At 45.5% G+C, this 26,813-nt stretch overlaps 1 long non-coding RNA gene and 2 pseudogenes across 1 annotated transcript; all 3 read right to left on the reverse strand.

Moving 5' to 3' along the window:
* Positions 1–7,747: 7,747 nt before the first annotated feature.
* Positions 7,748–20,745, reverse strand: LOC146208010 (uncharacterized). The gene is made up of 3 exons (XR_014704650.1): positions 20,551–20,745; positions 20,324–20,465; positions 7,748–11,223 (listed from the first exon to the last, which is right to left on the reverse strand). It is a non-coding gene; the product is annotated as an uncharacterized LOC146208010 (long non-coding RNA).
* Positions 17,078–17,837, reverse strand: LOC146208011 (uncharacterized; annotated as a pseudogene).
* On the reverse strand, positions 17,837–18,968 carry LOC146208012 (uncharacterized; annotated as a pseudogene).
* Positions 20,746–26,813: the final 6,068 nt, after the last annotated feature.

Raw genomic sequence — 26,813 nt, forward strand, 5'->3', positions numbered from 1 at the left:
GTGCTGTTTTCCTGTTGCCTGATACACGTATGCATCATCTGAGAATGCTATATATGTTGGCTGCTTTTTCCTGAATATACAGTTGGAGTAAGAACTCATGGTGTCCTCTTCCTTGTGTGTGTCTATGTTACGCTAAATACCCTGTTACTACGTATGAATAGAAGTCAATGAAAAAAAAGACAAACAAGGGTTGAATACCACTGCCACTTATTCTGGCATGGAGGCACTGTAAAAAGTGAACAGACAAGGGTTGTGCATCTGCGATTCTGCATAACTACAAGAAGGCACAAGAAAATAAAAAAAAACTACCAACAGTTTTAATTCTAGAAGTCACATTCACTGCAGTCACTTACAAGTTGAGAATAACGGGCAAAATACCCCTTAAAGGAGGCTCACCTGTCAATCAGGTAGTGCTCAACGCTGGTCCCACTCCAGCCATTGTCCATGGCTCCCTAGGCTGGGCAGCTTCTTCCTTTGTGGGTACTGAACATCAGCTGCTACAACAGTGCCTTTTGTCACTCACTGCCATGAAAGGGGAATTCTTTTTCACCTCAGTAGCTGGGAGGCTCCTCTGTGTCAATGGTTGGAGGCCTACCTTTGAAGAATCATCCTGGTCCGAGCTGCTTGCTGTCGTGGCACTGTTCGTGGTGGCTGCGCAGCACCTTTAGGTGCGGCCTCCGTTTTGGTCACAAGGCAAACACCAACCACACTTTTGTGACGTTCCCAAAGCTTAGTTTCGTTGGTGTTGAAAACTTTGGGTGTCACACCTTATAAAATCAAAAGCAAGATATTGATATATGAGCTCTCGAACAGTCCAAAAAAAAGTTCCACTGTGGGTAGCATTCTTAGTTTTTGGCACAGTCAAACCATAGCCATGTATTCAGTCAGTAGCCCACGACTGCCTGATGGAATGTCAGTCATGTGACGCTCGTCGCTCGGCTATGTTTGCAGCACAGACAGGAAAAGGATAGATGCTTGCAGCTTTGCAGGTGGTGGCAACATGCAAGGTGTTCAGATGCTTTGGTGATTGCTTGCGAAGTTTAATACAAAAACAACAGGCACAGGTTCAGCTTAAGAGATAAGAATTTAACCTTGAAATTAGTCGTGTGAGGTTCAGTCTTGTATGCAGTCAGAAACGGAAAGGACTAAATTGTGCTTCCTGATTTAATGAAAATGTAATACTTAATCACTGCATAGCTACTGTCTAGGTATTGTGTGGCGATGTAATCCATGGCTATAAACATTTTATGAACAACACAACTTAAATCCCTACTATTACATTTCTGGCTCGCGAGGCTCCGCCCACCGTTGACGCCAGTTATTACATGCGGCTCGCTGCCCCTCGGTAGCGTTGGCCTGGCGGCTCCGTGGCTCGGCGGGCGGCATCAATGGTCCCAGCAAAGACGAGGCGTCTTCTAACGAAACAACCTTTACTACAACATCATGAAGAAACTGGCAGAGAAGCTGACCCGGAGAGAATACAGACACTCTCACACAGCTGGTGTCTAGCGTCGTGTCAATGACGCGTCAAAGTAGTCTGTCGCAGCGGAGTCTGCCGCTGCTTTTTATAGGCATGCCAGTTCACAGGAAAAGGGGGAGCCCTCACAGGGAAGGGGGAGGCCTCACAGGGAAGGGGGAGTCCTCACAGGGAAGGGAGAGCTCAACAAGCCTGGGCAAGACGGGATGACTCAATCGCAGGTGGTCCGACCGCGACGCACTCTCCCTCGAGCTCCGGGCTTGGCCGGCGTTTGCACACACACGCACACATATTTAGCGCGTGGCAGGATCACGTCGAGACTTGCCCGTGGGACGAAGCGTTGGGCGGCCGACGAACGGCGCCGAAATGGCCGATCCGCTCGCGGTTCTGCCTGTTGCTATGCGGTGGCCGCATCAGCTGTCACACTTGTCGGTGGAGAAACGTAACACTACCAAATGTTCGCACATCATTCCTATCTTGCCATGTGTTTCAACTTGTGCCTGTGAGCAGGCAGAGAGTATTTTGCTAGTAGCTGGGAAAGTTTCTGTGGCCTGAACGCACCTGACACTCACCTCCAACTGCTTTGGGTGGCTCATTAAGACCTTTTTTTTTCTCAGCGCCTGCATCTCTTTTAACTCGCGAATTGCAATCATGGCACAACTTAGCGCATAGGATCTGCAGTCTGCCATAAACAATGCACGGCTTCGTCTCGATGGTGCCTATTCTCTGTCGTCATACTGCAGAGAATAACCAGACCTTGGTACCCATTTGTGTTTCCTGGGAAACTTTTAGAGCCAGTACCAGTCAATGAAAGACAATGGATTGCCGAGCTCATTTTGAAGAATGACATCGCGAGGTCTGCTGCCACAGTGGCAGTTCACGAAACGCAATGTAAAATTATAAGCAGAAAACTATAGGTGTGTCATAACATATTGCCTTTCGTACTGACTAAATGCCAATTTTGTTGAGACTTGCCCATGGAAGCAAACAGCGCTCCTGGCAGATTTTATGTAGAAAAACAACTCTTTCATTCTACTGTGCCATTAAGTGACTCGATTAGGAGATCAATTTCTTACCCAACCAGTGAAGCTTGCCTTGAAGCCAGAAGTAACAGCCGTTGTGTGTGATAGTTTTCAAAACTGTCAGCAAACGTGTAGACCGGACAAAATACAAAAGTCATATGGAAGATCGGCGGCATCGGCAGATACAAGTGCTTCACAGCAGCACGGGCCCATTTTCTGGGCACCTGTGTGCCATGGCACTTTGCAGCTGCAAGGAGCTTCTTTTTATTCCTGAAATGATATGCAAGATAATAAAAATAATTTTGTGTCAAAATGCCAGTTTATGTCAAGGGTCACAGAAATGATCTTGTTTTTTTTCTCCATGTGTCAACATTCAAACAGGTGCATTATTTCAGGGCAATCTTTTTTGACAGTCACAATCCTACTGATATGGCAGTTCTTCCTAAGCGGAAATTTTATATCCTTGCTAAGGACATCCACTTCCATCCGCATCCGCACACTGTTGGCAGCTTCATTCTCCTGTAAATGTAGATATGCATTACTGAAGCTGACAGCAAACATTTTAATTTTGCCAGGCGCAAAATTAAAACAAACCTGCACAATCTCCGTGTATGTAAAATGACGTCCTGCTCGGCGTCATTTAGTGTGTATGTCATGTGCTTTGCCAAACATTATGGTGTCGCAGCGCTGGCAGACAAGGACAAAGGACGAGGGACACACACAACTGCGCTGAACTTACAACTTTATTTTGGACGCTTTTGATCCGCGCATTTATAATTGACAGAGGAACTGAACACGCAAGCGCACTCAAAAGACAGATATAGCAATCTCAGTAGCAGCATCGCAATCTCGCGCAATCTCAGATGGAGAATCGCAATCCCAGTAGCCGTATCACAATCTCAGTACGAGAAGGCCGCCCCACAAAAGAAACTACCGCGGTACGACAAACACAGAAGAGGCTATAAAAACAAGGCATAGAAGCAAGTAAAAACAACATGCAGCATGATAAATGAAAAATGGCATGGTAGAGCCAACCATAAACAAGTCAAAATCGTGAAAAGGTGAAGATGCATGAAAAGCAGCCAACAAAAAACTGCCAAAAAATTTCAGTGAGGTGAAAGATAAAAACAGATAAAATTTCATCAGAGGCAACAATTAAAATCACAAATTCAACGAGAGCTAAAACAAGGTGAAAAGATGACGTCAGTGAGGTGAGAATTAACAAAATGAGGTAACAATTAACAGCAAAACCTCAATGAGTAGCTAAAATCAGTTGTATGGATATCGTAAATGAGGCAAAATTAGCAGGTCAAAAAACGAAACAGAAGTAAGGAAAAGTATTTTACATAGCTGGGATGCAGAGTACTCGTAAAGACTCTGACAAGAAAGCTATCTCTTTTTCTAGGAGGGCTACTAAAGGCACGCTGATGCAGTCTGCTTTCAGGTTGTCAATGAAAGCGGCTTCAATTATTTCTCGCATCAGCTGATTCTTGTTTTTTGCCAAGATTCTGGTGTTCGCAAATTTTGGAGGGTCGCTCTTACAGGGTGAGCAGTCTCGACAGTGCAAAGCCAGGTTGCTTGATTTCTTGTCTTTTACGTTCAATTTATGCTCCTGTAGCCTTTTATTTACACAGCGACCTGTCTGCCCAACATATTCTTTGCTGCAGGAAAGAGGAATAGAATAGACAACTTCTGTGGCACATACAACAAACGGTTCTTTATGCTTTGTTGTGCATTCTTTCCTTCGTCCGGCTGGCTTGTTAACGCGCTTACAAAGTCTGAAAAGGCGGTGAGGTGCAAAAAAAAAACTACCTCTACTCCTACTTTTTTCCCAATTCTTTTCAAATTGTGAGATACCTGGTGAATGTACGGAATGACGGTAAATTTCTTGTTCCAATCTTTTTCTTTCGATGAAATGGACTTTTGGTTTTGCATGGCGCTGAGCATTTTCTCGCCTATCAAAGAAAGAAGTGTTGCCGGGTATCCGAATTGAAGCAATCTCTGGGCTTGATTTTGAAAACGGTCTTCTAAAGAGTGCTCACAGGACTTAGTTAACGCGTTATTAAAGGCAGCTTGCGCAATGTTTCTCTTAATTAGCTTGGAATGCGCGGAATCGTAAGGTAAGACCGGCTTGTTGGCTCTTCGCTCAAAGGACCAGCACACGCGTTCTGGAGAAAACCGCAGCCTGAGCTCAAGAAAGCGAATGAAGCCGTCCTCCGGGATTTCATGCGTTAAAGTCAATGGATATAAGCATTGATTAAAATTTGCCAAAACACTGCCAACTTGGGGTAAGAATTCATTCTCGTGGCTGTCTAAAAGTACTAGATAATCATCCACGTATCTGAAGATTTTGAGAACCTGTGAATTATCTAGCTTCGTACTGAGTGCTCTATCGTACTTGGCAAGGTACAGATCGCTCAAGATGGGGGTGATACATGAACCGATACAGATACCCTGTCTTTGTATGAAGAGCGAGCCGTTCCACTCAGTGTGGGTGGATGTGAGATAATTAAACAGTAATTCGAGAATGTCAACTGAAATGCCGCTGGCATTTTGAAAAGCTACGCTGCCATGCTGGTCGACGCACTCGCTAACACATTGGAGCAATTCAGCATGAGGGATTGAATAATACAGATCTTTTACGTCGACTGAGAAACCCAGATAGGCTCTACTCTGGTTATATTGCAGGAAGAGAATGACGTCTTTTGAATTTTTAACTAGAAACGGGTCATCTGTGGCCAGCAGCTTTAGTTTTTCTTGTGGAAATAAGGCTGCGGATTTTTGCCGAGTGTCTTTTTCTGAGACAATCACTCGGAATGGGCATTCATCTTTGTGCGTTTTTGCTGTGAAAAACATATCAAGGGATAACTTGCTGCTTTCACTGATGGAGCGAGAGAGCCTGTCTAAGTTTATGCGCTCACACAACCTTTTGGCTGCACTTCTGACTTTAGATAGATTAACATCGCATTTCTTGAAAGAAGACTCAATTGCTGCTCTAGCTTTTTTAGAATACAAGTTATTTGGCATGACGACAAAGCCTCCTTCTTCGTCAGCGGTGAGCAATGAGAGGTTATTTTACTTCAAGTATGAGACAGTCTTTTCCACGGGAGTATTTTTTTCATTCCTGCTGCAGCGAATGAGCACATCAACACCTTCTGAGACATAGCGATGTTGTTCTGGCATAGGGGCTGACTTTGACACTTGTCTGACCAGGGACAGTGAATCCGGAGCTGGAAGAATCGGTTCCACTGAATCCTTGGGAGTCAAATCTGCTATCCCCTGTTAAACTCGAAAACTTCTTGAGCATCTTTCCACACTTGTTTAAAAATGTAGTTGCCTCACGCTTGTGCTCCACATGTAAATAATAGTTCTGAGCACGTTTGAGTCACTTGCCTTTTGCCCAGAGGGTAACAGTACACACTTCTGAATTTTGAAGAAGTCTTCCACTGATGTTGCAACTCTGATGAACGAAAGTCAAAGTGACATTTTTGGGTTGGAAAGTAATGAACACAAAATCATTTGCAACAGCCATATTGTAAATCATGAAAAGCAAGCAACTGTATAAGAGTTGTGAAAAAAAATGTATGTTGACCAAGTAACAGATGAGCACAGATCTATGCCCCAATATTGCAAGAGCAAATCTAGCAAACATTAATGTGCTGACCGAAGTGCACGGTGCATCTGCTACACAGAATATGTTCCAGCTAGCCCAAAATGTCCATACTTATTTAAGCTTTTGCGATGCTGGTAGGGCCAGCAAGGTGAGGCATTGAGGAACCATGGAGGCGAGGAGCTCTTGAAATGGGAGCAGTGCAAATTTATTAACATGATTACATATTGGTAGAGATTTTTGAAGAAAAGTCTCCCCAGCAATGGTAAGACGCCGGTTTTTAATCACTGCCTTGTCCCTAGGTAGGTAATCCATTGCCCTTGAGTAGTGGCCAGTAGAAGAGCACCAGTTGGCATTTTTGCACACAGCACCATTAAGGCCCACCTTCCAGATTCTTTCACGTAGGCCACGGCACGTCCACGAATACGTCACCAGCTTATTCAGTCAAGATGGTAGTAGCAGAAAAACTTGATCTCCTTCCTGATACGATCTCAACTTTGAATTACGGTCGTAATCAGAGCTTTTGGATCATACCAGTTACGAAACTCCGCTTCAAAAAGTGACCGAATTTTGTACGCATTTTCGGGTGTCTATGAATTGTCGCGTCATCTGGAAGCGCTCAATACAAGCTTTTTGCTATTGCTGCCATTGCCTTTTGGAAATCAAATTTTTCTCTCCTCTTTTTCATCTTAACAAACTATATGCCTGTTGTCCTAGGAATTATTGCCGCTGCAAGTCTTGAAATAATTTAATTTTCCATAATGGTTGTGCATTTATCAACAATCAGAAAGTTTGGAATTTAGACGCAGTTTCTTTTAATGGCCGCGGGTGACACCACTCTTCATAAACACCCGAACTTTGACCAATCAAAACCGCTGCTTTTTGGTACATGGGCTCTATGGGAAGTTTCGCATGTGTTAGTATTGAGGAGCTCTAGTCGTAATAACTTTTCATTCTTGATTGTGCCTCTTTCATGTTTGCTTCTGTGATTTCTCGAAAGTGATGAAGCCTTTCTAGTAAGTCCAAGATGTATTCAGCTACAGTTGGGCTTGTGTCTTTTCACTCTAATAATTACCTTAAAAGGCGTAAAGGTGAGTGTAAGGCTCGCGGCTTATAGTGCGGCTTCCCCACTCTTTGACAAATGTTGCATGTCCTGATATAGTCCTCAACATCCTTGAAGCAACCCAGCCAGCAGAGTTCTGTTTTTTGTCTTATGGACCCCCAAGTGTCCCAACCAACTCTCTCCGTGACAAAGGGACAAGGTATCGGCCCGATACCTGCATGGCACTACCAGCTGGTCAAAGACGCGGCCTTTGTTAGAGCTGTAGTGACGATACAGTATTCCATTGCTCACCGGGAAGCTAACACTTACCATTCCCTCGCGGTGTGATGTGGTCAGTTGCTCTTCAATTTTATTATTTTTTCTGTTGGACTCCATATCCTTGCTCTTTTTGACCACACTTCCGCAAAGTTACAGGCTGCGTACATGGGTGATAACGCCCCCTTTAGTTCGGCCCTCTCATCTCCGACTTATCAGCTAGAGCACGTGCCTTAGCCCTCGTGAGAACCTGCACAATGCCTGTCAAACTTTTGCATTCATCCTTGAGAACTCGGTCAATTCTCGGTCAAAATGCTGAATTTTCTGAAAAACGGTGCCTTTAATGCTGCCTTATTAATACAACAGTGCCACCCATAGGACTACTATGTCGGACTGTTTAAGCATGAAGGAGTCTGATGTCTTGAACAGAGCTAATATGATTGTGGATAAATAAGGGTCCCATACCGACTTTACGAATCCTACATATTGTCACGTAGTGGTGACAAGGCCGTAGACACCAAAAGAAGACACAGGCTTGATGGTACTGAAATTATCTCTTTATTGGGCTGACTTGCGCCCGCAAAAGAACTAAGCAACTTGGCGGCGGCGATAGCAACAAACGTGCTCGTCGATCATCGAATATAGAATGCTCGTCACACTCGTCAACTCTCAATTTAAAGGCTGCTCAGAAAATCTAGATAACATCGCAAACTGCTACTAGCACAACCTGGAACATAGTCAAAACATACGCAAGTGATCGGAATCTTCGAGACAGATCTCGGCGCATCTTCTGCGACAAAAAAAATGACGCGTCGTGTCGCGACAACGAGTATGAACAAACACGGGATACAGATTTGATACACCTGCCAGGATCACAGTGGTAAGCCCGCATGCCGGCGGCTGTTAAAAACAACACAGTTTTGCAGGTTTAGCAACTAAGAAAGGTTTAGCAAAATAAATAAAGCAACTTAAATAGAAACATTACAAAGTTTAAACACAACGGATTCGTTAGCGCGCGTAATAAGGCTTCAGACGAACAACTTGCACGATTTCTGGGCGCGCTTGTCGCCGTTGTGAGGCTGTTGTACCGTCGGGAATGACTTCATAGTCCAGTTGTCCGACGCGGTGAAGGATTTTGTATGGCCCAAAGTATCGACGCAGCCGCTTTTCACTTAGTCCACGGTGGCGAATCGGAGTCCAAACCCACACTTGGTTTCCTGGGTTGTACTCTGCGTGGCGTCGTCGTAAGTTGTTTCGTCGGGTGTCGGTGCGCTGTTGGTCTTTAATATGCAGCCGTGCACATCTTCGGGCTTCCTTTGCATGCAGCAGGTAGGCGGCGACGTCAAAGTTGTCCTCGTTGGTTACGTGCGGAAGCATTGCGCCGCGCGTCGTCGTGGGCTGCCTGCCGTACACAAGCTTGAATGGGGTCGCTCTGGTCGTCTCCTGGACTGCCGTGTTATACGCGAAGATCACATACGTCAAGATGGCATCCCAGGTCTTGTGTTCAGCATCGACATACATGGCGATCATGTCCGCGATCGTTTTGTTCAGGCGCTCCATAAGGCCATTGGTCTGGGGATGGTATGCAGTTGTTCGTCGATGACTTGTATGATTGTATTCCAGGATAGGTTGGTTGGTTGGTTTGTGGGGTTTAAACGTCCCAAAGCGACTAAGGCTATGAGAGACGCCGTAGTGGAGGACTCCGGAAATTTCGACCACCTGGGGTTCTTTAGCGTGCACTGACATCGCACAGCACACGGACGCCACTCCGTTTCGCCTCCATCGAAACGCAGCCACCGAGGTCGGGTTCGAACCCGGGTACTCCGGCACAGCAGTCGGGCGTCTTACCACTGCACCACCCCGGCGGGGTTATTCCAGGATAGCTTGTGTTAACTCTGCCGTAAACGCCGTTCCCCTGTTCGTGATGTGCACTTCTGGGGCACCGTGTCGCAAGAGAATTTGCTCGACAAAAAATTTGGCAACTTCTGCCGCGGTACCATTGGGCAGTGCTTTTGTTTTGGCGTAACGGGTAGGGTAGTCAGTGGCCACGATGATCCACTTGTTACCCATAGACGAAGCTGGAAAGGGGCCGAGGAGATCCATTCCAATTTATTTAAAGGGCAGGTCCGGGGGCGGAATCGGGTATAGTAGTCCTGCTGGTCTGATTGGCAGCATCTTGCGTCGTCAGCACTCGCGAGTCACGACATGTCTTCACATAGTGGGCAACTTCGGCAGGCGGTCGCGGCCAGTAGTACTTCTCCTGGATTCAACGCAACGTGCTTGCAAACCCGAAATGGCCTGCTGTGGGCTCATCATGCAACACCTGCAGAATTTCCTGCCGGAGGTTTTTACGCACAACAAGAAGCTGCGCGGCCCTGTTGGGTGCAAAGTTGTTCTTAACGAGGAGGCCATTGCTTAACGCGAACGATGATAAATGTTGCCTGAACACAGCAGGAGGGGAAGCGGTCTTTTCTTTCTAAGTATTTGGCTAGCCCTTTCAGCTCAGGGTCTGATCGCTGTTGTTCTGCGAAACTGCTGGCACTTACCTATCCCATAAAGCCGTCTTCGTCGTCTTCTTTCGCCGGCGCATCAACGGGGGCTCGTGACAAGCAGTCTGCATCGGAGTGCTTGCGGCCTGACTTGTAGACGACTGTGATGTCGAATTCTTGAAGACGTAGGCTCCATCGGGCAAGGTGGCCGGAGGGGTCTTTCAAATTAGCCAGCCAGCAGAGCGCATGGTGGTCACTTACCACCTTGTATGGTCGACGGTATAGGTATGGACAAAACTTAGAAGTGGCCCAGATGATTGCGAGGCACTCCTTCTCGGTCGTTGAGTAATTGACTTTGGGTTTTGTGAGGGACCTGCTAGCATAGGCGATTACTTTCTCCTGTTCAGCACTCTTTTGGATGAAAACGGCTCCTAGGCCCACACTGCTCGTGTCGGTTTGAATTTCGGTCTCTGCGTTTTCATCAAAGTGACCAAGTACCGGAGCGCACTGCAGACAGTGCTTAAGCTCATTGACGACTTCTTCTTGCGGCGCTTCCCATTTAAAAGGTACGTCAGCTTTTGTGAACGGTGTCAACGGTTCGGCGATGCGCGAAAAGTCCCTGACAAATCCACGATAATAAGCTCACAGTCCAAGGAACCTGCGCACGGCTTTTTTGTCAGCAGGCGGTAGAAATTGTGCGATTGCAGCTGTTTTCTCTGGGTCTGGCCGAACACCATCCTTGTTAATGATGTGACCTAGGAACCGCAGTTCCTCCTAGGCGAAGTGGCACTTTTCTGGTTTTAACGTTAGTTTTCTCTTCTCTGGTTTTAACGCTGGCGTCTACAACGGCCGTCCGATGATAAGACTTAAGACAGCGGGCAGCTGTTGCTGGCGTCTGCAGCGGCGACTCCGACAACGAGACTTAGGACAGCAGGGAGCTGTCGCTGGTGTCTGCAGCGGTGACTCCGACGACGAGACTTAGGACTGCGGGGAGCTGTCGCTGGCGGCTTTGCCGACGGCTCTTTCGGGCACTTCGGAAGACTCACGCTCACGAATGCTCCCGGACGAGGTTGCCCTGGCCTCATTTTCTTGTTCTATTTATACTCCCTTCAGCGCCGAGGGTGTGGGGAGGGGTACTCTGCAAAGCGAGGGACGCTGCTTCCTTGCGTAACCTTTTGTCCTTTCTATATTTTTGCTTCCCTTCTGCCTGTCCTTGCCCCCCTCTGTCGGGATTAGCAGCAAGCTCGCTTTATTTCCCTTCACAACTGCGTGCGCCACGTTACAATGTAGTGTGAGCAGAGAATTATCTGAAAGCACAGGGAAAAGAAACAGTTCAGCAGTACGAAATAAGTATTATGCAAAAAGGCACACTGATATTTCTGTATTTGTACTGAAAACAATGCAGGGCAGTAATTAACGTTTAGAGATGCATTGCGCATTCCCTAAAACGCTGTTTCCAGATCTACCTGAACTGCGGTACTATACCTAGGCAAAAAATTCACAAGGTGGAACAGATGACCTTCATGGCTCTAGCACCTGATGCCTAGGAAGTTTTAAATCTGCACAGTGAGGAAAATGTGTAAAGTTTCCTGAACTAGGGGTTGGAAGTGAAGGAATCGCTTGCCAGTGTCTGGATTTGTCAGTTACATAATTTTTAATGTCGCCTGGTATTGGAAGGTAGTTAGCTTGTCAGCCTCTGCCATACCAAGCATTGCTGTTGCACCTCCTCTATGGTGACTAGAAGCTGGGAGGTGGGAGCGGCGGCGCTGATGTCGGCAGTTAGATCGCTTCGCAAGCAGCGCACAGCAGTGCGCGCTTTGCATGCAGTCAGACGTGCACTATAACGGCCAGACCTCATCGCGGCATTTTCTGCGCCCGAATTGATTCTACCTCAGTTATTGTTTTCACGTGCATTATAAGCTTTTTTGCATATTTCTTTTTGTACAAACCAAACTGGGAAATAAAATTATGGGTGCGCCAAGCGCAGAACGGAAACAACCTGGCAAGCTAAGGTATGAGGAGGTCGCTTGTGAACTTAAATGCTTGCGTGCATGTTTTTTGTTCCCCATAATTTTTTTTTTTTTTACTGTTCAAGGATCAATGTCCCAATGGATGGAGTCTTCTATTTATCAAGACACTTGTAGCTCACTGAAAATAGATGCATAGCGCCGCGGGAGACTGCAGGGGTACAAGCAGTGGTTAGAAAAAAAATTTTTTTATTTACATTGAGATATTTGCAGCTCACAAAGATTGAACGCTATATGTACAGGCAACAAATCAAATCATGTAACACGTCATAGTTTTAGCAGCTGCGCCTTTCTCTTTTTCCTTGTCTTTTTTTGTTTTCAGCCTGAACAAGGAAATGCAATCTTGTAAGTGCATAAAACTTAATGACACAATTTGTCATCTTTTTGTTGTGTTGAGCACAACCAACAAGGTTCAATTCATTTTTTTCCAGCATGATATCAATTCCATAATGCTGTTTGCGTTGAGCTTGTTGAAGCTGAAATAATAAGTGAATGAATCTTCCATCTTCAGGATGAGGCTTTCACGCTCCTTGGAAGGATACAGCAACCCTCCTCTGTCCACCTCCTTAGTTAAAGAGGCTTCACTCGGAAGGTCAGGTCTAATGGCTGAGCAAAGCAATGATTTCGCACAATCCTCACACTTGATCTTTTTCAGCATCTTGCGTGCGACATATCCTGCCACATAATATGTGATGCGGGCATCACTCTTCACTGAAACATGACAAGTGTGGTCCGGCAAATTGTCGGTACTTTTAAGCACATCATGTACTTCATTGAGGCATCCAATGTCCATGAGTTCTTTGAGCTTGTTATGCATGTTTTTTGCTGCACCAGGGTCGGCAGTCAGCAAGCTCTTTATCACACCTGAAGACACATTTCTGCCTGCAGGTGCCTTTACCAAGCAGCAAAATGCAAGGCAGTTTACAGAAAGCAGAAACTGTGTCGGCGTCGGATGATCGTTGCATCCAGACATTTGCCATAGGATTCCAAATATGTTTTCTAGGGGGTCCTGGCTTAAACGAGCAGTCATAAGATATTTGTAACCAAGTTTGCCAGTAACATAGTCAAGGAGGGATATAGTACTGGCAAGCGTTACTCGAAGACCCTCTGCAGTTGGACCACTAAGGAAGCAGTTTCCCGACTTGCCTCCCAAGTATCTATGTACACCAGGAATTCTTTCAAAGTTGACAATTTTTCAGAATTTGGACGCGTACCATCCTTGCTGCACCTGGTTGTCATCGCAGCAACGAGATAGCGCATTCTTCTCGTAAAAGCTACAGTAGCACTAGTTGACCCTGTGCCCCACACGCTTTCCACTTGTTCTTTGTATGCATAAAGGCCTCTGTGAACTTCATCACTGAAAAGAGCACAGGCAAAACTGACCTTCATTTTTTCAAAGCCATTTGGCTCGATCACTGCCCGTGTAACATGTGGCATTGCTCTGAGCCTCACAATGTCTTTGTTGTCGCATTTCCATGCCTCCTTGATAACATCCACTCTCACCTTTCTTTCCGGTGTTTCAAGGCCTGTTGAAACAACAGAGTTGCGGACGCACTTCAATAAATGGGAAAAATTGGAGAGAAAGTGCAAACATCTCCCAGCGTCTGCAGGGTGCTGCACTGTGCATACAGTCTGCTTTGCAGAGCCTTTCACGCCAAAAGCACGCCACATGCTTCAATTCCATGACGCTCCGTCTGTAGTAACGAAGTCCACGAAAAGGCCGGACCTCTCTGCAGCTAGCGTGGCGTCAACAACAATCCTTGAAAGCAGGTCTGCTTTTACATTACTATGCGAGCCAAATACTTCAAGAATTTGATGAAAATTCCCAGAAAATGGCTGAAAAAGCACAACCAAGCCATAATCACAGGTCTCTGGGCTTGTGAAGAGTATGCACCTAGGTCGACAGATCCTTCGATATTTCCAGTGCTGGTTACCTTGAGATTTTCAGACAGTTTCATTTCATCAATTAAGATCCCTCTATGCGGGCAATACTCCTACATGCCTTTCGTCTTCTCTGCAACTGTGGCGAGTATTTTCTCATTAAAACCAAAGCTGCTTTTGTAATGCTTGATGTATTTTAGGAGGCAGCTTTTACTTGGCAGGACCATTACTTTATGTTTTCGGATATGCTCATACAACTTGGGGCTTTTCATTCTCATCACAATACATTCAAGAAGCTACTCTTGATTGTATTTCATTCCCTGAGTTCCCTTCCTCCTGGAAGCATCAAAGCATAGCCTTACCTGCTGCTGTTGCTTTAAGGGTAAAGCAGAAATGCTTCGCAGCAGGTTTGAATGTGATATAGATGCATTCTCTTCCTTCATTGTTTCCAAGGAGGACCTCAGCTTTTGCACCTTCTTCCTTTCTCGACGAAGCTGCATATTACATGTCACCAGCTTTTTGGACGCGGTCAGATTATTTTTTGCCCTCATCCTTCGATAGGAGGCTTGATTTAGCAGAAATTTACGGAAGTATCTGCACTGAAGACATGGTCCTTCACTGTGTGATACACCGAAGCATTTCGCACTGTACAGCTTGCGTACATGAATTCTGTACTTGACCTGTCCAGTCTTGGGAAATTTTTCTTCAATCAGGTCCTTCTCCAATCTCGCACGAATTCATCTCGTTAACGGAGCGAAGGAGGCCTTCCAAACTTTCAGTGTCAAAAGCGTCCACTTTCTTTAGCGATACACCTGGAACAAAAACTGAACAGTGGTAGTGGTCTCCATGCGCGGAACACAACAAGAGTTTTCTGAAGCACAAGCTATCGTCTGGCGCGCAAACGCTAGATGCGACTGTTTCCGGCACTCCAGCGATAAGGCTTCTCGACTAGTACTAGGTGGGTAGCTTGTCAGGACTAAGATGTTCCAGCTCCCGTAGGTTACATGTGTCATGAACCATTGTTGCGCCAGTACTCGCATCGTCAAATGTAGTTGTCTCGTGTCGCGAATCGTCACTTACTTTTCTTTTCTTTCCCATGATTTCTCCACTGGATGTCTTCGACTTTCTCTTCGGGGGTAGTCGTTTGGACAGATAAGTTGCTGTGTTTGGAAACAGCGTCGGTAGAGCATCGTCGCTGAAGCAGGGCCGGCCACGAGGGATCTTCACCACGTTTCCATTCACTACATGAGTGTAATCACGTATGATGAATTGTTCACCAAAATGCGGTTCGCACAGTACCGAAGTCTTTTTCCAAGGGCTTGTCCGTGCAAGGAACTGCTCTCTGCCACGCTCGAAGCCTCTCCTCATCATCCGGCACAGAAAAACCAGAGGCTTTGTTGTCTTTATTCCTTGAGGAAACATACCCCATCGTGCACCCGGGGGCAAAACAGTGAGTCTGGCGCTTTGATTTTGCAGCCATCTGTTATCACTACAGCACACGAACGATTCATAAGACAGACGAGCGAAACGAGTGCATTTTGCAGTCCGACGAACAAGGTGAAAAACAGGAAAACTACAGATATCACTGACTGGGGCTACATGCTGCCTTCGCCGCATTCTCAAGCTACGCTAGCCATGCCGGAGAGATCATGCATCTAAGTGACAACTTGCGTGCCACCTGGCGCCGTCATAAACTATTGCTGCCCGCGCCGCACGCGCCGCCGGCTGCAAAGCTCTCACCTCCCAGCTTCTAGTCACCATACCTCCTCTGATATAGATATGCATCATGCTTCTTGTGGCAAAATACATGCGCTCAGTCGAACCACTCACTTCCATTCGGCTTAGATGTGTCAATGTACTTTCTTATTCTGCAAAAATTTGTGCAAATTGCTTGCTGTAATGCTAACTAACGAAGGCAGGTAACCATGGCATGATCTAATTGGACTTCCCTCTCTCCAGCTACGAATACCTTCCATGCATACACAAACAAATGATACTGCTCATAAAGCGTCACCCAGTTATTGTTTACACTCTACAAATGTATTACAGAGCTTTTGCAATAGTTTACATCTGCCTTGTCCTGAGTGCTGCTAATGCAAATGGATGTATTTTTCCCTTTGCAAAATGTCCACGGACCTCGCTACTAGTTTTCGATAGAACCTGTAAGATCGGTATTGAAGCAGTATGTTTAAACACAGCGTAATATTGTTACATGCCTCTACTGTGTTAATTGCTCAAAGTGCTCTGAGATATGGCAGTCTTATTATCAGTATCTTGTGCGCATAACCAACCTTATCAGTGCTTACATGAGCTGCTAATAATTGCAAATAATTTCATGTATAATAAAAGTGTCAACATACTGAGTGTGCTCATTCAGATAGACATCATCTCTAAGGATGCCTCTTGCCTTATCTGGTTCAGGGCCTTGAACAGGGAGAGACACCTTGTTGGACAGCATGAAATTAGAAAGTGCCCCAAATGGCCGTTGCACAGCCTCTAACGCTGTAGAGGAATGGTGCTGTTTACTCCACAGGGCTTTGCAGGAATTCATAACACATGTAAATGCATGCTTGCACCTCGGTTCATATAGGGCCGGTTCAATATTTCAATACTACGATTAAGTGCGTTCGCCACACAGCGATCATGTTTTGGAAGCCTTGGCTTGTCTGGGTCGGGAGATGTATCGAAGTCGGAAACAACTTGAAGAATCTCCTGCACATTGACCTTTTCTCTGTCTTCAGCCTTTCCTTTTGGTTGTTGCAGGACAATCATCCTGCAGGCAGTAAAATGAGGGCTCGAGTTTTTACTCTGTCTAAAAATCAACAAGACGATAAGTAGGGGGACGTTTCACCTGAATGACTTGGCGAAGTTTGATGCATTGTCTGTGACGGCCACAGGGACTTTGTTAAGAATTGCATAGTCCACAAAGATACCATGCAATGCATGTGCAAGAATGTCGTATGCATGGTTCTTGCATGCTAGTATGGCAGACTTTCTCCGCAGTTCGCACAACCAGTGGATGGTTGCACCAAGAAAGTTCCTGAAGTGTATAAGTTCTGGTTAGAAAAGTACCACAATGCACTTTACGATGAAATATGTGTGCTCTGAATAATATTAAGAAGGAGGTCGCTATGGAAGCTTTGCTTTCCGACGAAAGGATGTCCAGAAGTCTGCTGTGCAGCTCGCAGATGCCACATCTAGAGGGTGGCATGCAGCTTGTTCATTTGTTTCTACATTTTGCTCACCCTGTCACCTACTGCCCTGCAGGAGAGCGCTTTGACGCCAGGTCGGAGGGTTTAGAAGCTCGTCGCTTTTTTCGAGCTTGTTTTTCGCCTGTCGTTGACTGGCGCTTGGCGTTCTTCAAACGTTTTCGGTCCCTCCTACTGTGGTGCGGCAAGCTACTGTGGTGTAGTAGCCAGGATCAACACATGTACAAGGGACATATACAATCGTATAGTCCAAACCAAACAGTGCGCAGGCCTGCGTGGACATCTTTAGGGAGACACTGCCACGGCATCCCATTGAAGCATGCATTTGCGTTGTGCATTTTTCCGTGGAAACATTTAGTCAAAAGTTCATCAGAACAGGTTTCACTTTGTTCAAGATGTCATTGGATAAATCTTCCCTGTGCTTGTGGCGTCCAGTGCCCAGTGCTTTCACTCGGTTGTAGGCGCAGCAACTGTTCACACCCAAAGGACACAGGCCATGTCTAGGAGCTTCATCAGTGGAACTGCAGTGAAACAGACTTGCTAGTGTGGCCTGCTTCATAGCTTGCAGGTTCTCCGCATTGCCCTGATTGCGATACCATAATAATTTTGCAATCTGTCGATCATAACATCCACAAACTTCCCTTTCCCTCAGAGTCCACAAGTTGTCTCTTTCAGTTCCCTCAGTCGGCATCCGACATGCTTTTGCACGTGCCCAATGCACTCAAGTTTGTGCACAGTGCATATCTTTGCATATCGTACATATCTTTGACAGCCGCATGACCTTTCAAGTTGCCGTCTCCATAAAAATCAGTTCCCCGCATTGCCCTGATTGCGATACCATAATAATTTTGCAATCTGTCGATCATAACATGCACAAACTTCCCTTTCCCTCAGAGTCCACAAGTTGTCTCTTTCAGTTCCCTCAGTCGGCATCCGACATGCATTTGCACGTGCCCAATGCACTCAAGTTTGTGCACAGTGCATATCTTTGCATATCGTAGATATCTTTGACTGCCGCATGACCTTTCAAGTTGCCGTCTCCATAAAAATCAATGTACTTCAAGCTGCGCATTGTTTCGGACTGCTCAACCATATGGTACAGCCCTACCACCTATATGCTACCAGCACTGCCTGTGTGGTTGGCTTGGCAGTCAGTGTGGTTTTCCTTCCATTCTTCGAGCTCAATGCCTGTGGAACACTTCTTCCTATTTTCACATGCCTTGCACTTTGTGGACATTGCCTCCGCATCAATCATCTTTCCTGTGCCAACTGATATCAGAGGGACACAACCATTCAAATAGGAGTGCCGACGTTTTTGCCAGGTGCCATCACCCGATACGCCGCGCTCGTTACTGCCGACAACCTGGTGCACTTCAGCGGCAGCATCTATCATTGACTTTGACACGGCAATTTTCGCGGTCTCACAGAGCTTGGAAGAACCCTTGTCATAGGCAGAATGACAAAGTGGCAGTGGCATATTCATAACCTTCGAAAATGTTGGTTGGTTGGTTGGTTTGTGGGGTTTAACGTCCCAAAGCGACTCAGGCTATGAGAGACGCCGTAGTGGAGGACTCCGGAAATTTCGACCACCTGGGGTTCTTTAACGTGCACTGACATCGCACAGCACACGGGCGCCTTGCTTTTCGCCTCCATCGAAAAGCGGCCGCCGAGGCCGAGATTCGATCCCGCGTCCTTGGGAACAGTAGTCGAGCGCCATAACAGGGAACAGTAGTCGAGCGCCTTCGAAAATGTCACAGCACCAGTACGTCCTTCTCCCAGCTGGCGCATAGCATAGACAAACCGAACATTGTTTTCAGGAGCTCTTGCTGCTTTTTTTGATGAGGAAAACTAATGTTCATGGGCACATGCAGTACATACCACAGCGTATGCAAACATACCCCTTGGCGGGAACGCTCTTCAAGCTTCAGTGAAATGTTTTTGCATTCCGGGCACGCCAGCGACTCGAAAACAGAGGAAAGAATTTCGATATTTATAATCCTGTTCCCATGTAGCACAACACCTTCCGGTGGCACTTCACAGTCTTCCTCCAACAGGCCCAGTTTCACCTCACTTGCCGAAACAGCCAAGTTCACGTCAGACTTCGTCGAGTCATTCGTTGTGTACCGTTTGCTGCAGAACTTGTGTGTCGGCCTTTGTTTTACACGAAACTTAGCCATAACTTGTTATATTCCGTGTGACAACAATCTAGGACACTGTTAGGATGAAACAATAATAGATTTAAATAGCAGTAGAACACACCTGCAACCTGTCGCTGCAATGTAAACACAATCAAGCCTTGTGCCCCCACGTGGCAGTTTATTCAATTTGAATAACAAAAATGATCGCGATCACCATTGCTAAATGCTACCAACCAATAAAATACTTCACCACAAACTAATGTAAAGTATTCGGCATATTTAGCGCAAACATAAGTCTGTTTTAAGGAGGTATGGTAGGGTAAAAGGTACATGTTACTTTTGACATATTTTAGAAACAAGTGCAGATATTTACATCAAATTTCGTTTGCTCACAGCAGATGCCCCTGTGTACAATATGGGACACTTTTTTTTTTAGTTTAGATTGTTTACCTCTTATTTGTCCCACTCCCAAAATGTCAGTTGTGTTTAACTATTCAATGTACCTTTTCTCTCTAACCACTCAGAGGAGTGTAATGATATTAGGCAGTGTTACTCTAAATACCCATAGGTTCTATCCAAACTGAAGAGATGTCATATTTTTTTTGGAGTTTGCTCCCAAAAAGTAATACCACTTCATGCACAGAGCCACAAGGGGGGTGTCTTGCAGTGTAATTTTTTTCCAGTGTTATCATTCATATCATCTGCAATTTTTTTAGTTCAGAATATTTAGGACTGGCTATAGTACATGTGTGCTATGTTTCACTGGAATCCGATGAATACCTTCTGAGAAAAGGTACATTGAATATGAGAAATTAGCAAAAAATGCAATTTGAGAAAATGAAGTTTTGTGTTTGCATACTTCTTATGCAAGCTCAAAATGTCCCAGGAGAATACATTTCACTGCTGACATTCTTGCAGGTGTCTCCAAATCCCTTCTTAGAGTTGCTTTTTATCCGTCATGATTCCTTGCTCTCGACAGTCATACAATTCTGCCCTGTCAACACTTTCTTTGTCCATTCTGTCGAGGGCAATATCACAAAACACACCTGGAACAATTCCAAGAGCCTCCAGAACAGCTTTTCGTGCAGAGTTACCGTCATTGTATTAGGCTACAGCATTGTTAGCTGCTGTCCTCAAGGTGTCAGCACTTACAAATGTCTTAGGGCAACGACACCAGATGAGTTGGTTCAGCGACTCATTGGTGTTCTGTGTTTGTCCGTGAAGACATTTACTCAGAAGACCTGGATCTGACGCCTTTTTGTAGTTTTTACACACAGCAACATCTTGCAAGAAGCTGCGGAGAAGAGCGAAGTCGATTAGACAGTAGCCAGTCGTACTTGCCCCGTCTACATTGAAGGATTCACCACTGATCCTCTCACCAAGTTTTGTGAAGCTTGCGCTTTGTCATGCCGATTTCTCACTGCCCTTCTTGCTAGTGAACTGATTACCTTTGAAAGTTCTCTTTCTGGTCCATTTGCTGGACGATCGCGCCATCTTCTTGGCAAGCAATATGTTTGAAACTCGAAACAGACACGACCACGACTAAAACGATGCAAACAATAACAAACATGAAACACTACAAGAGCACCACTAGTGGCACATCTGCTATAAAATTATTTTTAATATATGATCTTTTAATGCACATCATTTATTTGCCACACATACCCAAGCAAAAGAAAATCGCGCCATAATGAAGAAAACTGCGAAAGACAACTATAAACAAACCGGCCTCCGAACTCCGTCCGTCATTTTTAAACGCCAGAGTGCGTGGCACACTTCGGCGCGGCATTTAAACCATTTTTGAGCAGGTGGTCGAGGCCACACTTCCACAGGTTTATTCCTCATAGTGCACTCAATTTGTCTGGGCCAAAATTGCAAATTCTATTTTTTGGGGGGTTTACCCTACCATAGCTCATTAAAGATTAATATCTAAATTTCGTTTTCACAAAATGTTAGTTTCGGTTGCAGAGGTCTGCCAATAGTTGTAAAAAATGTAACATTTGAACAAAACCACATATGGACATAATTTTTGCAGCAGCACAACTCTTAATGTCTGTAGTCCCCTAAAACATATTTTAAAAAAGGTTCGCCGTTTTTTGAAAAAATAGTCGTTTTCAAGGGTAGCAACATACCCTTAGTTTGTAAAAGGTAAGCTGTAGTTAAGTTTGAAATTTGCCTAAAATATGCATGACTTGACACTGCATTTTTCGATAATGCTTCATAGATATGCTACAGAGTGACCACAATACCAAATATATGAGAATATTAAGCTAGTTAATCAGTCTTGAGATTGCTCCGTCAGCCTTCGCGGCTGCTCGGTTACTTTTGGCAAAGCGTGCTTGCTTTGTAGTGCTGCTGTAAAATTTCTGCTCATGAGGAAGTGACTGGCACCACATAAGTCCGATCTAGGATGGGGATACCCATGGTGCTTGTTGCCACTCTTGAGCTTGTAGCATGGAACCCCACTACTGACACGCCGTTTAGAGACATCAAATAAGCCATTGCCAGCGCGACACTCCTCGCTGACACTCCAACATCGCATCGGACATCGCCGTTAACACTGTCTTGCAGCAGTTTGCTGCGGGTACTTGGCAGCCATTGTCCTCCAAGAAGCTGGCGTCCCTTGAGCAGTGCTATAGCACATTTGAAACAGAACTACTTACAATCTGTTTGGCCATGAAACACTTCCGATATTTCCTCGAGGGGTGGTAGGGTGGCCACAGACTGTGTAGCTTCTGGCTGCGAGCTGCCTACAGTGGTCAGGTCGTGGTGCCGATTACGGTTGCTGTCAAAGGGGTTCGGCAAGCGAACCCCATGTTGGAGGCGATAGCGCCGACCTGCTGCAGCTCCTCAATGAGCTGGATAGGTGCTGCTGAACCACCGCCTGGATGATCACAAAAACTGCTGATAGGAGGAATGGAATAATTCCTCACCGAATATTTTGCAGCTTTCAAGATTTTTAGAATGCCTGAGCTAGCTGTGCAGCTCTTAGTTCCGTGTGTACTCAAGCAGATAAAACAGCAATCCTTTTTTTTTCATGTCAACGTGATTTGTTCATGTTATTATTAACATTATTGTTTTTTTGTTTTTTTGCAGCCGGAATATGATGTTCGCATGTATTTTATACACCTTTTCGACATTGAATGCAATGCTCATTCCAAAATGCAACTGTCCAAAAGCTGGCTGCAAACTGCAGTGGTGATGACGTATGAAGCTCCAGAAACGGCAGCCTACTATTCGGCTGAGTTAAAGCTCGGAAGTGCCTGAATGCTGATGTTTTTGACGTTATTGCTATGTTATCACTGCAAAACAGTTTGTCATGTGAACTATGAGCTTCTATGCCATCGCACAAAGTCTTTAGTATTGGACCTTTGCGACAAAGCAATCAGCAGAGTGGTTCTGCGGTCTCTTAATTCATTACAGCGACGAAATGGCTTACCGGTCATAAATATCTCCCTCGTGTCGTTCCTTTTCTTTTTGCGCCACTTATTCAGATTCACCCTGCATTTTCTTTAGTTGGAGCCAGGTGTGCGGGGGGCACATTATGTTGGGAATTGAATTCTCGCTCTATTAATTCCCATTCTTTTCGCTTCCTTGCGACGTTTACAGCGTCCGTCATTTTGTTCTTGATTTCAACTCCGTATTTTCCCACACTTGAAGCAAAATCGCACGCTCCTCTCTGGTGAAGTTGACCTTCCTCTGCTCTGGCCTCTGCATTGTGCACGGCACAGTACAATATAAAATACGCACTACACAAAAGACACACTATAAATGCCTATACACTATGAATAAATTTGAGTCTAACTGATATGTACAATTAAGACAGTGATATTTACAAACTAAAGATCAGGGAGAGGAATCTAGAGGAGCGAGAAAGAGCAGCTATGTAACGGTGAATGCGTGGGAGCAAAAATTTTGTTAGAACATCGATGGTAGCTGTGCCAGACGCGCTGCTATAGTGATGGTGACAACAGCTCTGCCCTTTTTAGCGAGCCGCTTCGCGGCGTGGTGCCACCATGAAAGAACAAAACTTGTGGCAGACAGCATTCATCGACGACCGGCCGATGACAAATACGAAGGCGACAGTTCTGTCTTCTGCCGAGGCGCATAAGTTAAAGCGCCCGACGGCAACCCACTTCTCCACAGATATGGCCTTGCGCATATTGGTATTCATGTGCTGCAGCATCGGTTGGCACGTGTCTGTGATGTAACAGAAAGTCACATGCGTGACAGGGAAAGGCCTCTTCAACTCCTCTTCGCCTAGCTGGGGAACGACATGCTCGAACCACTTTTCGTTGCGTGGAAGTGCCCATACTCTTCCTTTTGCTCTTCTCGCAGATCGCATGACAATTCCGGCGATCATTGCGGTAAAGAGATGTAGCTGATCTTCTATTTCACTGTCCAGCTGCACGATGCCAGCCACATATAGAGCAATTTGAAAGGCTTCATCAGCTCGATTTCTTCCGTCGTCACTCATCTCTGCAATGTTTCCAGGGTGAATGTAGAATGACAAGCAAACAGCGAGGAGAACCGCAGCAAAAGTGGAGTTAGAAAACTGGCGGTTGCAAACGCGGTTAAAAAATTATGTAGTGGCCGAGTGGCTAGGAACTGCACACGTAAAGGAACAAGCCTGAGCAAAATTTTTGTACCGGCGACTCGCTTGTCATAAAGAAGCTTATTAGTCAATATTAGCTATATTTATAAAAGTAAAGCAGTTTAATTATGAAAACAGCAGCTGTATATTGCGAAGTATAGGCAGTGAATCAACTGCTGCTCCTATACTTACAGAAACAAAACTTAATGGCAGAAGCGCCCCTGCCAAAAGCGACAGGATTCGAAAACTTTCGAATGCGTTTGGAAATTCCCGTATAGCACCGCCGCTACCCGAGCAGTCCAAATGTGATTAGACTTGAATGCCATTCGAACATACCCATGTAGCACGGGTATAATACAAGTGATTGTGCCTCCTGGACTGACGCATGCAAGAAATTTTATGGTGTGAGTTGATTTACACTGGGAATAGGTTAGCAGCCGACATGTTACACAACTCGACCGTTCAACTGCAATTTCAGTATAGTCTACAACCCCTCTGACTCTACTGTGTTTCTCAAAGTGCACAGGCATATTGTTTAACACCTCCTCTTTTGATGGCCATTCAATGGCATTTCTGCTTTCTCAACAAACTCCTCAGGTGGCATGTCTGGTGGCTTCATACTATTTGTCCCATAGTGAGGTGATGAGGTGCTATCTGCACGGACTTTTTGGTGACGGCTGTCAAAAAGTCACCTGTTTTGAAGCAACCTTTTGTCTTTTTCAGCCACTTTCTTGTCGGCCTGCTTCTTGTAGACAGCGCTAGAGCGCTGGCAACTTATAGCTTTCCTGGTTTTTTCGTGCCACTGAGGCCCTAGTTGGAAGTCCAGTCTGGCAGCTTATAAACAATGATTATAGGAGCACTTCTGGCATCGGTTAATCTGCTTGCCACCACAAAGCTTTGCAAAATTAGAGGGCTTAGCAAGAGTAGTTGTGTCATCAGTTTTGAGACGGTCAGCCTTTTTCGAAATACTGCTGGTGGCAGTCATCTTTCTCAGCATGGCAGGGAGCATCTCTGATCAATTTTCACTCTTGGTTTGGTCACAGAAGTAACTTTTACAGCCATCATGGCATCCACACACATGGTTTGGACTGCTTCTCAAGTCAGTGACCAAATCTCAGAACAGTTTCTTTCATCAGACATTCTCACAGCAATTCGGATTAGCGACTGAAGACAGTCTTGTGTGCCCCATTCTTTGCGCGCTTTATTCTCTTCCTCGATAGCATAGGCCGGCCACCTTTGCTCTCCATGGCAATGGCATAGAGACGGGAAATGTAGGACTTGACCACATGGTTTGTGCTTTCATGCTTCTGGACAAGACGACTGGAGCCAACCTTTGATTGCATTTGGTGGTGTACAGACTAGTCTCCGTCACCTGTAAAGGTGTGGTACTGAACACCGCATCTTCATGTTTCGCTGGAATCCCTCAACAAGAACTTCTGCCTCCGTGGCTCCAGATCATTGGTCCCAGTTTTTGTAGCAGGTATGCTCTTTTGCCTCAACGTCTCTCCTGCCATAGACCTCGCAAGTGCTGCGCAGCTTATTCCTCAGACTTAAGCAGAGGAGCCTTTTTGTGCATTCATCTATGATGACTGTTACACCAGAATTAGCAGAGTACCTGTGACATGGCTCCTGTAGGACCAGCCACCATTAACTACCACTGTGATCTTTGGGGTGCAGTCATCCTAATGGGAATCGCAAGCTTCTTCTGCCAGCCTCTTTTCCTGCTTGCCAGCTTCGGTCTGTTGCCCCAGGAGCACAGCTTTCCATTGCTGAAAAAATAGAGCATACGAGAAGCTGTTACTTTCATAGCAGGTTCAAAGTTGCTTCGGCACTTGCCATCATTGCTTATCCTTCGAAATTCCTTTTCCTTGTATGCACGATGCACTGCATGTAAATGGAATGCCCCTTAGCTACATGGACGAACAAATGAGTTGGTAAGAATGAAATGTCAAGCCATGTCAATAACTGGATTCACGAATGCCTCTGCCGCTCTTCCATGAAAATATATCATAGTAGGACACAGATTATGAGGTAGGATTTTGACCACCTGGAGTTCTGTGGCTGCTGTGACTTCATGAAAATCTTTCTTCAGCAAGTGTTGATGTTGAGAGGTTGACAAGAACAGCAATAATGATCACCCAACCATTTCCCCCAGCACAAACTGTAGCTCAGAGATCAGAACAGTTACAATGTATAAATAAACAAACCGATGAGCAATGAGCAAACCTTGTGATTTTCTCATTGTAGCCTCAGTTGCTTATGCACCACTGAACCCAGCAAATCTTGGAGACCTTCATTTGTTGGATCGCTCTTTTGGCGTGCACTCTTTTCCTGGCAATCTGCACTGTTTTGTTTGCATGATGAGAACTGGGCTTGAATGCATAAAAATGCGGGTTGCTCTCCACTTACACCTAGCTATGCACACAAGGAGTCTACGTTAAAACCGTTTTCTACTGTGACATCGTCTCTAAAGCAAGTTAGTTTGTCAGGACACCACACTTTTCAACAAGTGTCTTGTCTGATGCCCTGCCACCAAAACCCTTTGCTTACCAGCATGAGCAAGCCTGCAAGGGAAACTCAAGTTTCAAGTTACAAAAAAAATTGATACAGCAAGAGTTGTACACTCCGATTAGCATATTAGCATTGTGATGGCCGTTGTAATCTGAATATGTCAAGGTATGACAAGCAGCACAATGCAAATTCTCCACTTCAACTTCTGTACAGTCTAGCCCAATGCACACTTTTTGGAAATCTGAAAAATAGTTCAGCATATTCCAATTCGCTCTCTTGAAGGTAACGGGTTGAAACATTCAAGGACTGCTGCAAGACTTCGAAGCACATTATAAAAATGGCGGCTGATAATGGATTCGCTTTTCCCAACCAATGGAACAAAACATGTCAGTGACAGGTCAGTTTTCAGATGCATTAGTACCAAGGTAACACATTCTAGAATGGAGACTTCTGCCACTGTCTCCTCACTTGCCACTTCCTCAGAAATGAGTCAAGGCGTTCATTGATTTAACTGGCGTAAATGTCTGCACAGCTGCA

The sequence above is a fragment of the Amblyomma maculatum genome, chromosome 1, assembly GCF_055883805.1.
Source record: "Amblyomma maculatum isolate TAMU_Amacu chromosome 1, ASM5588380v1, whole genome shotgun sequence".
NCBI classification, from domain to species: Eukaryota; Metazoa; Arthropoda; class Arachnida; order Ixodida; family Ixodidae; genus Amblyomma; species Amblyomma maculatum.